Source organism: Homarus americanus, unplaced genomic scaffold (assembly GCF_018991925.1).
Source record: "Homarus americanus isolate GMGI-L3 unplaced genomic scaffold, GMGI_Hamer_2.0 scaffold18069, whole genome shotgun sequence".
Lineage (NCBI taxonomy): Eukaryota > Metazoa > Arthropoda > Malacostraca > Decapoda > Nephropidae > Homarus > Homarus americanus.
In genome coordinates, this window is record NW_024736314.1 from 78074 (window position 1) to 94792 (window position 16719).

The 16719-nt window shown below is 42.5% G+C and overlaps 1 long non-coding RNA gene across 2 annotated transcripts; it reads left to right on the forward strand.

Annotated features, from left to right (window-relative positions):
- Nucleotides 1–1492: 1492 nt before the first annotated feature.
- On the forward strand, nucleotides 1493–15995 carry LOC121872133. 2 transcript variants are annotated; one of them, XR_006090041.1, is made up of 4 exons: nucleotides 1493–1554; nucleotides 8659–8709; nucleotides 13389–13492; nucleotides 15882–15995. It is a non-coding gene; the product is annotated as an uncharacterized LOC121872133 (long non-coding RNA). The 2 variants fall into 2 exon arrangements; XR_006090040.1 differs by lacking the exon at nucleotides 8659–8709.
- The last annotated feature ends 724 nt before the right edge of the window (nucleotides 15996–16719 follow it).

Genomic DNA, 16719 nt, shown 5'->3' on the forward strand with positions numbered 1-16719 from the left:
TGCCCTCTAGGACAATTATTTATTTTATGTATTGTATACATATGTGTGTTTTAGACACACACATACATCACAATATAAGAACAGCCCAGCCCCAACCATTATAAAAATTATCAACAACTCTTAATCAACCAGTGTATATATTCACTTCCAGCCAATCTTACCTTTTTGCCCTGTCACTATGTTGAAATGCCCTGTACTACAACCTTCTCCCCACTTAGTTATTATTTACAATAAGTCCTCGCTTAACATTCCCTCTATAATGTTGTTTCATTATAACGTTACTCTTTAGATACCCATGATTCCGACAACATTGTTTTACGACCCAACCGATTCGTTATAACGTTGTCACCCAACACGACTACTTTGTATGGCCACCTCGCTCATCTTGGTTCGCCACGCCTCACGAGCCACAGCCGTCCCTCAAGCGTTTTCTCCAGTCTTTGTTAAGCTTCCACACCATACGTGTGTGCTATGTTCTTGCTATAAATACTGTAGTGTAACCATTTGAAATGGCTACCAAGCACCCATCAAGTGTTAGTGATGCTAGTGTTGAAGAAGCAACGCAAAACCATTAGCCTTGCTACGAAAATGGAGGTTTTAAACTGTTTTGAGAGAGATGAACGCGGCGGTGGACATTGGTGTTTCGCTAGGTCTAACCCCCACAACAGCGTGACTGTCAGGACCAGCACAGACAAGATTAAGGCTAGTGCTGGAAGTGGTACTTATGAATGCAACAAAGACAGGTCGTGCTCGGTTCTGTGATGGAGAAGATGCTGGCTATGTGGAGGCTGGGGAACGTGAATTAGCGTGTTTATCTATTTCTTATGGGGAAAATAATTTCGCTAACGTTGTGGTTTACAGGAACATAACCACGACTTAAGCGGACTTCTATATCATTTCTATCACTTATGTAACTGTCAATCATGACCCATTCCCCAATTATGTAACTATGTTTTCAGCCTTCTGCTATGCTCTTTCAATAAACTGTTATAATAATAATATTATTATTATTATTATTATTATTATTATTATTATTATTATTATTATTAAAAATACATACAAACAAATAATAATGGGAAATCCTCTCACAAATAATAAGAAACACGACAAAAGTGTTATGTAGAAAAATGCGAGTCTACCTCTAGTCTACCCTCAAGTCTACTCGCTTTGTTTTAAAGTTGAGTTGGTCGAGGTTTCACGATGCCAGCCCAGCTGGGTTAATACGTAGATAAAACTTACAGAATTTCTTTTCAGAGCCATCTAGCCAACACAACATGAAGGATGTTGGTATTGTGGTGTAATACAATACTGTATCTAAAGAATAGCCGAGATAAGAAAGAAACAACGTTATCGGGGTTAACGTAAAACGAGGACTTATTGTACTGTATGATGATCTTCATTCTATGAACTCTTCAGTATTGTTCCTATACCTTACTTATTATTTTATTATGTTTTTGCACGTGATATAATTTTATGTGTATCTTTCACAGCACCACCGTGAAGCTGCAAGGAAGGAGGTTAGACTTCGATTGCAAGAAGAGAAAAAGGATAAGGGTAAATATCTGTGTATGTTGTTTCTGGATGTTGTTATTGTGTGTTGTGTGAACTCCTTGTCTAAACAGATAAGCACTAAATTTTATTGCAACTTAACTGCTGAATAATAGATTGATTGTATAGATCAGAGTACAGTATATAAATACTGAAGCCTGGATGTGCCTTGTTGCTTCTACAAAGAGTTCAGTAGTACAGTGGAACCTCTAAAATTTGGATCAATTAGGACTGGGCCCTTTCTGAAATGTGGATTTTTCTGAATTGTAATACTGTATAAACATAGAGAAATTATGTTTACAGAGTGTATGAGAACAATATAACCTGAAAATATACCAACTTCCAAAAAATGAAGATAGTATTGAATGAAGTACTGTACAGGTATCCCTCGAGATATGAATGGGTTAGCTTCCAAAACCATTCGTTAGGGTGAATTTACTTATCACGAATAGATAAACACAAAATCGGTTCACAAACAAGAACAAACCTACCTAACTAATGATAAATGGTGCACAACTACCTCATTTACTATCTAATGCAAGAAAAATATAAGTATCGTACTGTTTAACTTGGTACATTACTTATGGCAGGGCATAACATGTAATCCACTCTGATGTGTTGAGTTTGCCCATCTCGGTCACTGCCAGATTAGGCAGTTGAATGTATCACATCACCGAGAGGATGATTTGCGGTAAAAGAACTTAGTCTTTGTACATAAAATAATATATACGAGTACTGTACCAGTAAATGTGAGGAATGAATAAAATTAGTAATAATAAATAAAAAGAAAGAAAAACATACTGTATTACATTCCATTTGGCAATCTTGTCAGTAGAGCTGTGAGGGTGAGGAACACCTGCTCCCTGCCTCTCTCACTTGTGCTGTGAGGGTGAGGGAACACCGCCGCTCCCTTCCTCTCTCACTTGTGCTGTGAGGTGAGGAACACTGCCTGCCCTGCCCTCCTCACTGTATGAGGGTGAGGAACACCGCCGCCTCCCTCCTCCCTCACTTGTGCTGTGAGGGTGAGGGAACACCGCCGCCTCCTCCTCCTCACTTGTGCTGTGAGGGTGAGGAACACCGTCGCTCCCTTCCTCCCTCACTTGTGCCATGAGGGTGAGGGAACAAAGCTCCTCCCTTCCTCCCTCACTTGTGCTGTGAGGGTGAGGAACAGCTCGCCCCTTCCTCCCCACTTGTGCTGGAGGGTGAGGGAACAAAGCTCGGCCCCTCTCCCTCACTTGTGCTGTGAGGGTGAGGAACAAAGCCTCGCCTCCCTTCCTCCTCACTGGCAGGGGTGAGGAACAAAGCCCGCTCCCTCCTCTCACTTGTGCTGTGAGGTGAGAACAGCCCCTCCCCCCACTGTGGGTGAGCACCGCCCCTCCCTTCCTCCCCACTTGGCTGTGAGGGTGAGGGAACAAAGCTCTCCCTCTCTCCTCACTTGTGCTGAGGGTGAGGAACAAGCTCGCCTCCCTTCCTCCTCACTTGTGCTGTGAGGGTGAGGAACACCGCCGCCTCCCTTCCTCCCTCACTTGTGCGTGAGGGTGAGGAACAAAGCTCGCTCCCCTTCCTCCTCTCACTTGTGCTGTGAGGGTGAGGGAACAAAGCCGGCCCCTCCTCCCTCACTTGTGCTGTGAGGGTGAGGAACCCATCGCCCCCTCCTCCCTCACTTGTGCTGTGAGGGTGAGGAACAAAGCTCGCCTCCCTTCCTCCCCTCACTTGTGCGAGGGGTGAGGGAACAAGCTCGCCCCTTCCTCCCTCACTTGTGCCAGGAGGGTGAGGGAACAGCTCATCCCCTTCCTCCCTCACTTGTGCCGTGAGGGTGAGGGAACAAGCCTCCCCTCTCCTCCCTCACTTGTGCTGTGAGGGTGAGGAACAAAGCTCGCCTCCTCCTCCCTCACTTGTGCCGGGAGGGTGAGGAACAAGCTCAGCTCCTCCTCCCTCACTTGTGCTGTAGGGTGAGGAACAAGCTGCCCCTTCCTCCCTCACTTGTGCTGTGGAGGGTGAGGGAACACCGCCGCTCCCTCTCCCTCCTCACTTGTGCTGTGAGGGTGAGGGAACACCGCCGCCCCTCTCTCCCTCACTTGGCCAGAGGGTGAGGAACACCGCCCCCCTTCCTCTCACTGTGCTGGAGGGTGAGGGAACACCGTCCCTTCCTCCCTCACTTGTGCTGTGAGGGTGAGGAACACCGCCGCCCCTTCCTCCTCACTTGTGCTGTGAGGGTGAGGGAAATCGCCGCCCTTCCTCCCTCACTTGTGCTGTGAGGGTGAGGAACAAAGCCGCCTCCCTTCTCCCTCACTTGTGCTGTGAGGGTGAGAAGTCTCCCTTCCTCCCTCACTTGTGCTGTGAGGGTGAGGAACAAAGCTCGCCTCCCTTCCTCCTCACCTTGTGCTGTGAGGGTGAGGGAACACCGCCCCCTTCCTCCTCACTTGTGCTGTGAGGGTGAGGGAACACCGCCGCCCCCTTCCTCCCTCACTTGTGCTGTGAGGGTGAGGAACACGCCGCTCCCTTCCTCCTCACTTGTGCTGTGAGGGTGAGGAACAAAGCTCGCCCTTCCTCCCTCACTTGTGCTGTGAGGGTGAGGGAACAAAGCCGCCTCCCTTCCTCCCTCACTTGTGCTGTGAGGGTGAGGGAACACGCCCGCCTCCTTCCTCCCTCACTTGTGCTGTGAGGGTGAGGGACCAGCCGCCTCCCTTCCTCCCTCACTTGTGCTGTGAGGGTGAGGGAACACAGGCCGCTCCCTTCTCCCTCACTTGTGCTGTGAGGGTGAGGGAACACCGCCGCCTTCCTTCCTCCTCACTTGTGCTGTGAGGGTGAGGAACAAAGCTCCCCCTTCCTCCCTCACTTGTGCTGTGAGGGTGAGGGAACACCGTCGCTCCCTTCCTCCCTCACTTGTGCTGTGAGGGTGAGGGAACACCGCCGCCCCTTCCTCCCCACTTGTGCTGTGAGGGTGAGGAACACCGCCGCTCCCTTCCTCCCTCACTTGTGCTGTGAGGGTGAGGAACAAAGCTCGCCCCTTCCCTCCTCACTTGTGCTTGGAGGGTGAGGGAACAAAGCTCGCTCCCTCCTCCCCTCGGGAGGGTGAGGAACAAAGCGCCCTTCCTCCCTCACTTGTGCTGTGAGGGTGAGGGAACAAAGCTGCCTCCCTTCCTCCCTCACTTGTGCTGTGAGGGTGAGGAACAGCCGCCTCCCTTCCTCCCTCACTTTGCCAGAGGGTGAGGAACACCCCACTGGAGGTGAGGAACACGCCTCCTTCCTCCCTCACTTGTGCTGTGAGGGTGAGGGAACACGCCGCCCTTCCTCCTCACTTGTGCTGGGGTGAGCACCCTCCTCTGTAGTGAGGGAGGAACACGCTGCCTCCCTTCCTCCCTCACTTGTGCTGTGAGGGTGAGGAACAAGCCTCGCTCCCTTCCTCCCTCACTTGTGCTGTGAGGGTGAGGAACAAAGCTCGCCCTCTCCTCCCCACTTGTGCTGTGAGGGTGAGGAACAGCCGCCCCTTCCTCCCTCACTTGTGCGGGTGAGGAACAAGCTCGCTCCCTTCCTCCCCACTTGTGCTGTGAGGGTGAGGAACACCTCTGCCTCCCTTCCTCCCTCACTTGTGCTGGGAGGGTGAGGGAACAAAGCTCGGCCTCCTCTCCCTCACTTGTGCTGTGAGGGTGAGGAACAAAGCTCGCTCCTCCTCCCCTCACTCTATGCCTGAGGGTGAGGGAACAAAGCTCGCCTCCTCCCTCACTTGTGCTGTGAGGGTGAGGAACAAAGCCTCGCCCCTCCTCCTCACTTGTGCTGTGAGGGAGCCGGCCTCCCTTCCTCCCTCACTGTGCTGTGAGGGTGAGGACAAAGCTCCCCTCCTCCTCCCCCTCCTCCTCACTGTGCTGGAGAACAAGTCGCCTCCCTCACTTGTGCTGTGAGGGTGAGGGAACACCGCTCGCTCCCTTCCTCCCTCACTTGTGCTGTGAGGGTGAGGGAACAAAGCTCGCTCCCTTCCTCCTTCACTTGTGCTGTGAGGGTGAGGGAACAAAGCTCGCTCCCTTCCTCCTTCACTTGTGCTGTGAGGGTGAGGGAACAAAGCTCGCTCCCTTCCTCCCTCACTTGTGCTGTGAGGGTGAGGGAACAAAGCTCGCTCCCTTCCTCCTTCACTTGTGCTGTGAGGGTGAGGGAACAAAGCTCGCTCCCTTCCTCCCTCACTTTTGCTGTGAGGGTGAGGGAACAAAGCTCGCTCCCTTCCTCCCTCACTTGTGCTGTGAGGGTGAGGGAACAAAGCTCGCTCCCTTCCTCCCTCACTTGTGCTGTGAGGGTGAGGGAACAAAGCTCGCTCCCTTCCTCCCTCACTTGTGCTGTGAAGGTGAGGGAACACCGCTCGCTCCCTTCCTCCCTCACTTGTGCTGTGAGGGTGAGGGAACACCGCTCGCTCCCTTCCTCCCTCACTTGTGCTGTGAGGGTGAGGGAACAAAGCTCGCTCCCTTCCTCCCTCACTTGTGCTGTGAGGGTGAGGGAACAAAGCTCGCTCCCTTCCTCCCTCACTTGTGCTAGCTCCCATACACATAATAGATGTTTAATTCCTTTTATGTTTTTGACCTTATGATAATTACCGGTATTGCTACAAATGTATTTTTGCACATTCTGTATGAAGATTGTGTGTGCTTGTAAAAGAGTAAAACAAAGAAGAAAATTACATATACTGTACACTGTATAGACCCAAAAATACGAGTTGAAAAATAACAATAATGCAGCTCGCACCTTGGCGGGAGGCTGGAATACCGACACTGCACCCCCTCCCATTCCTCCCTTCCCCTCCCACGATTCCCAGGGACGTAAGAAATATTTATTCCCCTTATGTTTTTGACCTTATTATAATCATTTCATTTATTTTTATTTTTTTGCACATTGTGTATGAAAGATTGTGTGTGCATGTAAGAGTAAAAAAAAACATTAGAAATTTATGTATGTCTACCTCGCTCTGTGACAAGTCCCACACACACATCAAATGTTTATTCCCTTTATATTTTTTACCTTATGATAATTTTTATTGTTATTATTATTTTTTGGCACATTCTGTATGTAGGATTGTGTGTGCATTAAATGAATTAAAAATATATGAAGAAAGTTATGTTTATACAGTACAGTATACTCAAAATTGTGATTTGAGAAATAACCAAAACATAACTCCTGCCTCTGCCTGGTAGGGAGAGTGCTAGGGGAATGAGGCCACCCCAGCTGACTCCCGGGGGCATACTGTTTGATTTTTGCCCAGACCCAAATTCATATAAGCGGGAGAAACTTTTGTTTATCGAAATAGTGATATCAATTTAGGAAATTCGTTTAGGTGAATTTTCTTATCACGAATGTTCATATCTCGAGGGCTGCCTGTATGCAGTATAAATATACAGTACTATGTTATAACTGGCAGAAAGACTGAAAATAAAAATAAAATAATACAAACATAAGAAAAAAGTGTATACTGTACGCACTGTACTGTACAGTATTTAATTTATTGCCATGAAAGTTTGTAGGTTTTCTGAGTTATAGATTTTAAGGTCTAGGCCTGAAGTCATCCAAATTTTAGATATTTTTGAAATTTGGAATTCCAGATCTTGTTACTACTAAGAAGCAAAAATTCCAAAATTATAAACAGTTTTGAGATCATGCACAGAGAGTGAGATTCATTTTCAGTCATAGTTATCCTTAACCCGTCATATGAGAGCAGCTGTTGTCTTAGTGAGTGGGGTGGCTGAAGAACTGAGTGTTGTACTGTATACAGTGTTCTTGTTGAGGAGCTGCTGTATAAGACCAGTTCAGATGCATTACTTTAATGTAAAAACTGAGACACAGCTTATTAATATTTGTTTGTCCAGTAATAATTTTGTTTAGAACTGTGATATATTGTTTTTCTCACTCTTTCTCTGTTGTTGAGGAAAGTGATAATGGATATTACAGTATTTAAGTTGGTGCACTTTTACCCACAGTCTTCCTGCTGCACAAAACGCTCCTGTTTATATTAATTAGAACCCTTTTAATTTCAAAATAAAAACAAAATTATTAAACGTCATGATGTGTCTATACTATATTGAAGAATGTGGGAAATCTTGCATGATAAGTGGTTCCATTGGAATCTTGCATGAGGTGTTTCATTGGAATCTTGCATGAGGTGTTTCATTGGAATCTTGCATGAGGTGTTTCATTGGAATCTTGCATGAGGTGTTTCCTTGGAATCTTGCATGAGAGGCTGTTCCTTTGGAATGTTGCATGAGAGGCTGTTCCATTGGAATCTTGCATGATTTTTGCTGTGTTTTGGGTGCAGCTTCCAATAGTTAGGTAGTAGGGATCATCACCAGACTGCTGCCTTACTGAGCCATGTTTGTCAGCACTTGGTTAATATATACAGTACAGTACACTCACTGGTGCTCAGTGAACCTGTATACCTCACAGTTATGATTTAAACCCATCACAACAGCATGAACAGACACTTGCTAAACAGAATTCGACACTTATGCTTATCAGTTGTCAATTCTGTCTTGGTCATTGTCTTGTGACTCAAGCAGAAGAATGGGCTGTCTCTACTTTGTATCATTTTATAGTAGAAAAGTATAAGATACATCATAACAATATATTTTTCTTAATTTTTTTTTAAACCCAGATGAGAAGGGAAAATTAATTTATGTTAAACTCATGTATTAAAGTAAACTCCTCTTGATTTTAAAAGCACATTCTGATGTGAAAATCCAGCTTTAGCATTGTGATGGATTTTACCAACATGATTCTTAAATTATTCTTGGTTAAACATGTACAGTACACTTCTCCCCTTTTTTTTCTCCAAGTATTTCATGTAATCATAATAAGCTTTCATTGATTTCATTGGAATGGAAAAAAAATCAAAATCTTGAATTTATAAGTTTAATCAATGCTTTATTTTGAAGAAAGAAAAGTCCTTGTAAAATAATCACTCCTACCTAATAATATGGTTGTTTAGAATTAATATGTATGCCTGGTAATAAGTACATTACAGGTACATTACAGCATTATGGTTACTAACACTAAGTTACCCGACAGAAGGTGCAGTATTACAGATAAGTGTTATATCCCAGGGAGGAAGCTAATTGGTTTCTGTTTATGTTCTAGCATATAACATCACGCCCAGTGGTAGTCCAGCTCGCAGCCCGGGCTGGGGGGGTACGTACTGTACATGTAGACTTACACACGTGTCCTCTTTACTGAGTTCATACATGTGGGCCATATCAGTACAGCATAATTTGCTTATGATAATTTTGTACTGTATGAAAGTAGCTTTTGGAACAAATGAAGTTATGTTTCTCACTTATGAAGAGTATGTAACATCTTTATATGAGTGAGGACATACACAATGACTGGCATCAAGAGGAGAAATGGCATACTGTATACAGATTCATAATGAGCCTTACATACTTTAACTTTATTATAATGTGTATTGCTGTATTCAAGTTTACAAACACATCCTTACTTGGGATCTTTGTTCACTTCTTTTTTGTGTATTTAAAATGGTAAAGGATATTTGTGGAACTTTTATTTGTACCAATACAATGGTAACACAGTAGTAAGTACACTGTGCAATGACATATTAAATCTTATTATTTTTAAGGATACCAGCTAGTGAATTTATCTCTTGTTTTGGATCTAAATTGGCAAGTGCTAAAAGTACTGTATATTACTGTACTTTTAATACTGTACTCAACTCCATTTCACTCACTTCACTGTTATTAAAAAAAGTTTGCAGAATAAATTAAAAAAGGGTAATTTTTTGTTTAGATAATTTATAACATGGCTGACATAGTATCTTCATTAGCACCAAAAAAAAAAAGAATATGACAAATACAGTATAGTCTGCATTTACGCGGTCAATTGAACCCGTGGAGTACCGCGTAAAACGAGAAACGCGTAAATGAAATAACAGAACATATGGGATTAATTGAAATAGAGACTGGGCCGACCCCCAAACTCCGCTTTTTCCGACACAATACGTACGTTATAGTAAAAATAACATCTTAATTTTATGATGGTATGCACACACAATTAATATTTAAGAGAAATATCAATAATATTAGGTTTTTTAACACTTAAGTTTGTAGAAAAGATGGGTCGGCACACGTGGATGGCGGCTGGTTCCGAGGCAGAGGGCAGATTAGTTGCCCTCCGGTGAATCACTTTCACTACTCGCAGAGGTTTGCAGGGCCTCCCAGACAAACCCTTCCATATCCTCACTCTCACTATCACTGACTTGGGCTGGCTGTGGTTGTGGTGGGTTGCGGGCGAGGAAGCCCTTAATACTACGTTGACGACTAGCATTGATGTTGTCGAGATAGATCTGGATATACGGCTCCATAACTTTCGTCAGATGGTTATTAGACTCTTCATACCGATGCTTGTCTGGGTCGTTGTCAAGGATGAGCTTAAGTTTCTCCCCCAACGCGATGATTTCCTTCACATTATCATGGCTTGGTCCAAGTAATTCAATGTTTTTCTCTGGTGGTGGGGTTCCTGCTGAAGCCATTGTGAGTTGTGACGGGAATAGCGGGCACAAGAGAGAACTGTATACGCGGACTGAGAACAATGAGACAGGCCCTGCTAGGTCAGCGACTTCTACCCTCTGGTGGCAGGGCACGTCATGTTACATTAGACCAGGGGTCACCAAACTTTTTTCACAGTGGGCCGGATAACTGAAAGAATGACGAGCGCGGGCCGCATAATCATTCTGTTCAATACTTGCAAGCCAGAACGAAAGCTCTGGTAACGTCAGAGAGTAGGCGGAGCTACCACGAGCCGGGGAAGGACTTGGGATCTGGCCCGCGGGCCGTAGTTTGGTGACCCCTGCATTAGACCAATCACAGTTAGCGGCAGAGGGAATGCATGGGTGGTAAGGATGCGTGGCCCAATCACAGTCCGATACGTCATATGACATCAGCGATAACGTAAGAGCGGCCTAATGCGTACCACTCACTGCGCCGCTTCCCGCGTATGGTCAAGAATGGACCGCGTGGATAAAAAATGGCGCGGCGGTCTGGACCTCTCCAGCTGCTCTCCGCGTAAATGACCAAATTTATCGCGTAATTAAAGCATTTTCATTCTGGCAAGGCACAGCGTAAATGACCATACGCGTAAACAAAATCCGCGTAAATGCAGACTATACTGAAAATTAATTATTCCCTTTATCCCAGAAACAAATTCAGAATCAAATGACCTGAAAACTCAAGAACACTGAGGCCCGAATTCAGAATGGTGGTTTGAGCCGGGATTTGAGCTTGGCTCAGGCGTGCAAATCGGGATTCCTCTATCCAAAATTTTCTGCAGTGGAGGAGATGGGAGGAGCAGTGCAGTACAATGTATATGAATATTGTATGCAGTTCCCCAAGCCTTAGTGTTGTGGTACTGAGGTTGTATAGAGGTACAAGAGCAGGCAGTAGGAGCATGTCAGACATACATGGATAATATAGAATTTGGACAAAGTTTTACGAAACAGACTTTGATAAAAAAATTAATGAATTAGAGACAAGAAGAGAGCAAAGATGGTGATGACAAAGAAAGGATTTGGCAGCACAAATGTTAATTTAAGTGGATTAAACATAAATAAAGTAGAAGTTAATCTGAACCTCATTATTTGTCTGAGTACTGAGCTGTCAAGATATGCTCAGTAACCTCTTCAATATATGGAGATTGAATATATCTGGAGAATTACTGTTGTGTATATTATTTATTAATATAAAATTAATGATGTATTGACTCATGAGGAGTGAGTTTGACTGTAACATTAACAAGCTTTAAGAATTACCCTGCCGTGGTCATCATTTAGTCAGGAAAGAAAATTCTTATATCAGGCACACCACCGATTATCCGGGAACTGATGGTCCGGCACCTCCTTTAGTGCGGACAAATTATGAGAGGGCACTTAACTTCCCTCCTTCCCTGCCTCCCAGCCAGGGTGAAGCTAGTTTTAGGCTAAAAGTTTTTATCTTATGAAATGTAGCTGACTAGATTTAGCAGAATATAAATTGCATTGCTGGAATCATTTGTAAGATAGTGATTAATTTGAGTATAAACATCACATAGTTTAATTTAAGTTTCTAGCAGTTCATGATGCTTTACAGACACAGTAGGTGTATCATTAGTGGGTCAGAGGTATATTGTTGAATTTTTATTACCTGACCTCGGTTGGTCCGGCAAAACGGATAATCCGGCAAGGCTTTGGAACCAAGGGTACCGGAAAATCGGTGGTGACCCATAATAATATTTTATTTTTTATAGTACAGCATAGCAGCTGTTTGTCAGGAATATTTTAATTTTTTCCTACTTCATCAACATAAAATATGAACATCATGCATGTATTCCTTATACTGTATACAGATATGACCCTCCTTTACTGTACACTGGTATATATTTCATGTGGATACATACTCTGCATGTACTGTATATTCAAAGTCAAGATTTCATTATTTATGGCAACTTTTGTAAAGGTGATCTTCCTTCCAGTTTGTGATGCCTGCATCAAAGTGTGTGCTTTATGTGTGAATCGAAGTTGCCATTTAAGCATGTGATGAATGTATTGCACTCTGCCAAGATTGATGCTTTTATTGAAGTAGCTTACATCAAGCTTACCTCACATTTCTTCTTTCATTGAAGCAGCTTAAATCAGGCTTACCTCACATTTCTTTTATTGAAGCATCTTACCTCATAGTTCTTCTTTTATTGGACTCTATGAGGGACTCTGAGCAAGAACAAAACAAGCAGCAAAGTTGCTAATTTTTAACTGCATTTTTTTTTTCTGCTTCTTACCTCGGGACCCTCATAACCTCTTTACTCATATTGGTCTATAATCTTTGTGAAAGTTACTCTGAACCCTTGCTAATAATGATGCACAGTTGTGGATACATAGAGAATAGATAATTTCTCTCAGTAATACATGCAACTCAGATGTCTTCGTGTTTTATGGTACAGTCTATGTCAAGACACTAGTGGCACATCTTAATACTACTGTACAGTACTTTGTAATGGGAGTTACTGGTGACACATGTTGATACTTGGCAATGGTAGGAACTGGTGAGAAAGATAACTGCTTTTGAGATGTTTCATGTTTCAGAATAGAGTGAGGCACAAGTCAAAGATTCATGGTGCATTAGGTGGAGTTTGTTAACCTAACCTAATGTAACTACAGGGTATTAGGATTGGGGTCTACAGTGTTGATTTGTAAGATAATTATTTTGGGGGATTTATGTTGGATAGTATGACTGTGACTTATGTGTGTTGAGTTGAGGATGAGTGGGGATACTCCAAGTAGCCAACTAAACAATGGAGTTGTTTTATTCTAGTAGCTCAGTGAAAAGGCTTTTGTAGATATAATTTACTTTTGCTTGTTGCCTCATGATAAATATTTATTTGTTGCTGTAGTTTATTGAAAAGTTATGTAGAAATGCTGAAGTTATTGATGATAACTTTGTCCATTTTTCCTCTCATCAACTTAACAATTATCTCTCCTTGGCTGCTACTGGCAAGGTGTGTTGTACTGATTCATGTGGTGATGGCTTAACCATCTGCTTTATACAGTACAAGTTTTTATTTGATGGGAAGTTTCTCTTCTAATTTCTGTATGGCATTAAGTTAGGGAAAATTAAACTTACTTAAAACTTCTTTCAGATTAATAGTACAATAATTTGAAGTTTCAGAATGTTTGTCACAATTCATTGAAGGGAAGTTATAATTTATTTTAATTTATTATGTTCTTTCTGGCTTTCCTCTTTTATAAATATTTTGAATGAGGTATTAAGACTTAGAAGTCAGCAGCACACACAAAGTGAATTGACAGGAACCTGATGTTTGTCTTCCAGCAGGCTCCCATGTTACTGATGATGAAATTAAAATGGCAGAGGACAAGTTTGCTGAATCGTTGCACTTGGCACAGATGGGCATGCACAACCTCCTGGAGAATGATGTAAGTAGTCAGTGATATGTCATAGTAAGAAACATCTCTTAGAATACTGTACAGTATAATATTTCAGTAGATTGATATCACAATTATCAAGAGAGACATGCATACCCATTAATCTCCTGCAGCTCCTGCAGAAGGACGTGAACACCCTGAAGTGAAGGACATCTTTGAGAATACAAAGTTGCTTTAATAAATGGTGTCATTATCATCATTGTCATATTATCACTGTTACCAAGTTTCACCCGAGTAGGGTACAAGAGTACAGTACTGTACAGTACTGTATTTATGTTATGTGGGGCAGATGCTGTACTACCAAAGGAAGTGAAGGAAGTATCAGTAGTTATGGCATCATTGTTGGAATTCGTGTAGAGTCTTGCAAGGTGACTCATTTGCAGCAAACAACACCCTGTTGGATATACTGTATAATATACCATTACCGCAAAAAAAAATATTGATCCCCTTTAAATTTTCACATGATGTTCATACAAAAAATAGTTTCAAGGATGAATATAATACGTTTACAGCCTAAAATGTTTTATTCTACTACTATATAGTACTTAGTCATATTTCCCTTACATTTTATTACCAGTTGAAGTCTTTTTGGCATGGATTCTGCTAACATTTGAAAATACTCTCCATCCATCTCAAACTCCCACATGTGCTTGATTTCCTCCTGTAGCCGATGTACAGTTGATGTGTCATGTGTTGACAGCTTCCGCTTCATCTCGTGCCATACATTCTCGATGGGGTTTAAATCTGGTGAGTTCCCAGGCCACTCCAGGAATGGGATAGCTCTTTCATGAAGCCAAGTTGTCACACAGTTTGACTGTGATAGGGGGCACCGTCTTGCATGAAGAATGTGGACTGGTGAAGTTGATAATAATCCAATAAATGTTTTTCCAAGACAGTCTTGTACCGATCAGAGTTCATTGTCGTGTTTTGGGAGGAGGAAATGGAGGCCAGCACGACCACGTTTTCCACTGAACGCTCCCCACACCGTCACACTTGCAGGATGTTTCACGGTTTTAATGGTGTAATGAGGATCAAACCGGCTGGTGTTGGTGGGCTTTCTGACTGTTCGTTTCCCTGCAGTCAGGATGCAAAAATGTGCTTTCATCAGACCACATCACAGAATTCCATTGTTCTTTGTCCCAGTGCTGGTATTTTCTTGCAAAAGCAAGCCGCTGACGCCGCATTCAGGCCTGTGAGAAGTGGTTTTCGTGCAACTTGACGGGAAGGCGGATGAAGTTCCTTTTGAAGGTAATGTTGAATTGTTCATTCTGATACGTTTAGCAGGAGGATGGGGTGTGCATTCTTCAGTTGTGATGCACTCATATTAGGATCTCTTATTATCTCAAGCCTCAGTAGTGAATCAGTGCATTTGGAGGTCTTCCTGGTGATAATTTCCTTGGTGAAATAATGTTGGCGGGAAGGTTGCATGTCTATCGCTTGAGCCTCTTAATTGTTGCCATTCCTCGTCCTGTTCTCCTTGAAATTTCTCTCACAGTGACTTTCCTCTGGCAGGGCAAGGATCCAACCGTTCTTTGCCTCAGATATCTTTTTGGGAGTCATGAATATGGTTTTTAAAGAAAATTTGGGGCTAATTGTGGGCGTGTCTTAATTTCCACTTATGAGCTTGGTGAGCAAAAATTAACGCGCACCCTGATCGATAGCAAGTGGGGTACTGGCCAAGTTTCTCCAACTTCTAGTCGTGCGGGAAACACCGTAGAGTTGCCAGATGTTATATATTCCTGCCTTGACAAATTTGGGGAGCTGGTTTTCGCACGGTGAAAGCATGCATACTGTATAAACACAGCTAATTATGCAGAGGGGATCAATATTTTTTGCGGTGTTTTTAATTTCAGATGTATTTGTTAAAAGATCAGTCTCAATATTTCAGTCACATCTCATACATTGTCTTTAAAGTATACAGTATTGTATTTCTATTTATGAAATGGTGTACTGTACTATGTTGTAAATACAGTACTATATATATTATACAAGTACTGTACTATTTTTGTACTGTACATATTAAATATGTAAGATTGTATATATGTACAGGTATTACTTTTGGGGCGTAAAGTATTTCCTTAAAGAAGGCAAGATGTTTTCTCAGAATAGCATCACCAGTTATGTTATGGATTTTACTGGGAAAAGAGGATTTGTTACATGGAATTGTATCAGGTGGAAAACTTTGCAGGAAGATAACATGTTTGATGGAAACATATTGTGCTTGTTTTTCTATATATTTAAACATGAGAAAATTCCATAGTTTTCAATCATTATCCAATGTTTTATATTTTCTAACTATAATGTTCATGAGTAATAATAGACAGTACAGTACTGTATATAACAAAGTGAACTATTACTAGCACATGGTATTTTACTACAGGTTGAACAGATCTCGCAGCTTGCAACCTTCGCAGAGAACTTGCTTGATTATCACAGACAGTGTACGGAGATTTTAGAGGTCCTGGCTGGAACACTCCATGATAAGTAAGACTCATATAAGGAAATATGTAAACAGTATAGTATTTCATGTCTTAATGCAGAAACTTAATTAATTTTATTACCGTATTTATTTGTAATGAATTGATTACTGTGCGTTGTTAAAATACTGTATGTTATTGTCATTACCTGGATAGTTATGAGCATCACTTTGTCAGTAGCAGCTGAGTTATGTTAGATAGATAGATAGATAAATAGATAGATATTTCATTAAATTATGTCATATTTCTTTACTGTACATTGATTCAGCATGTATATAGACAGTCCAGGTATACAAGATACAAAGATACTGTAATTTTTTGTTCAATCCAGAATGCGACGTCTAGCTTTATACCTATGTATATAAATGCCTAGCATTAACTCGCCAGGCCAACATACAGGCATTTAAAACATCTAATAATTACTAATAAGTAATATTAGTAGGACACGTCGCTACCTGGCATTTAATTGCAATTCTCAAAATACCCTTCCCCACCCTCCATCACACTCACTGCCACCGTCATCTTCTTGCCTGGCGAATCGGCTGTAAATATGCACAAAGAAAGCTCTGCTAATTTGTGTTTTAATAGCTGAAATACTAAGTGCTACGAGGATTTTATATTTGGTATTTATACATCTTAGCACGGTGAGGAAATTGAGTGACTTTTATTTTGTTTATGTCTCTCAGATATTGTGTTTGGGACAAATTTTATACGGTTTGATCAGGCATGGCGACCACGCAC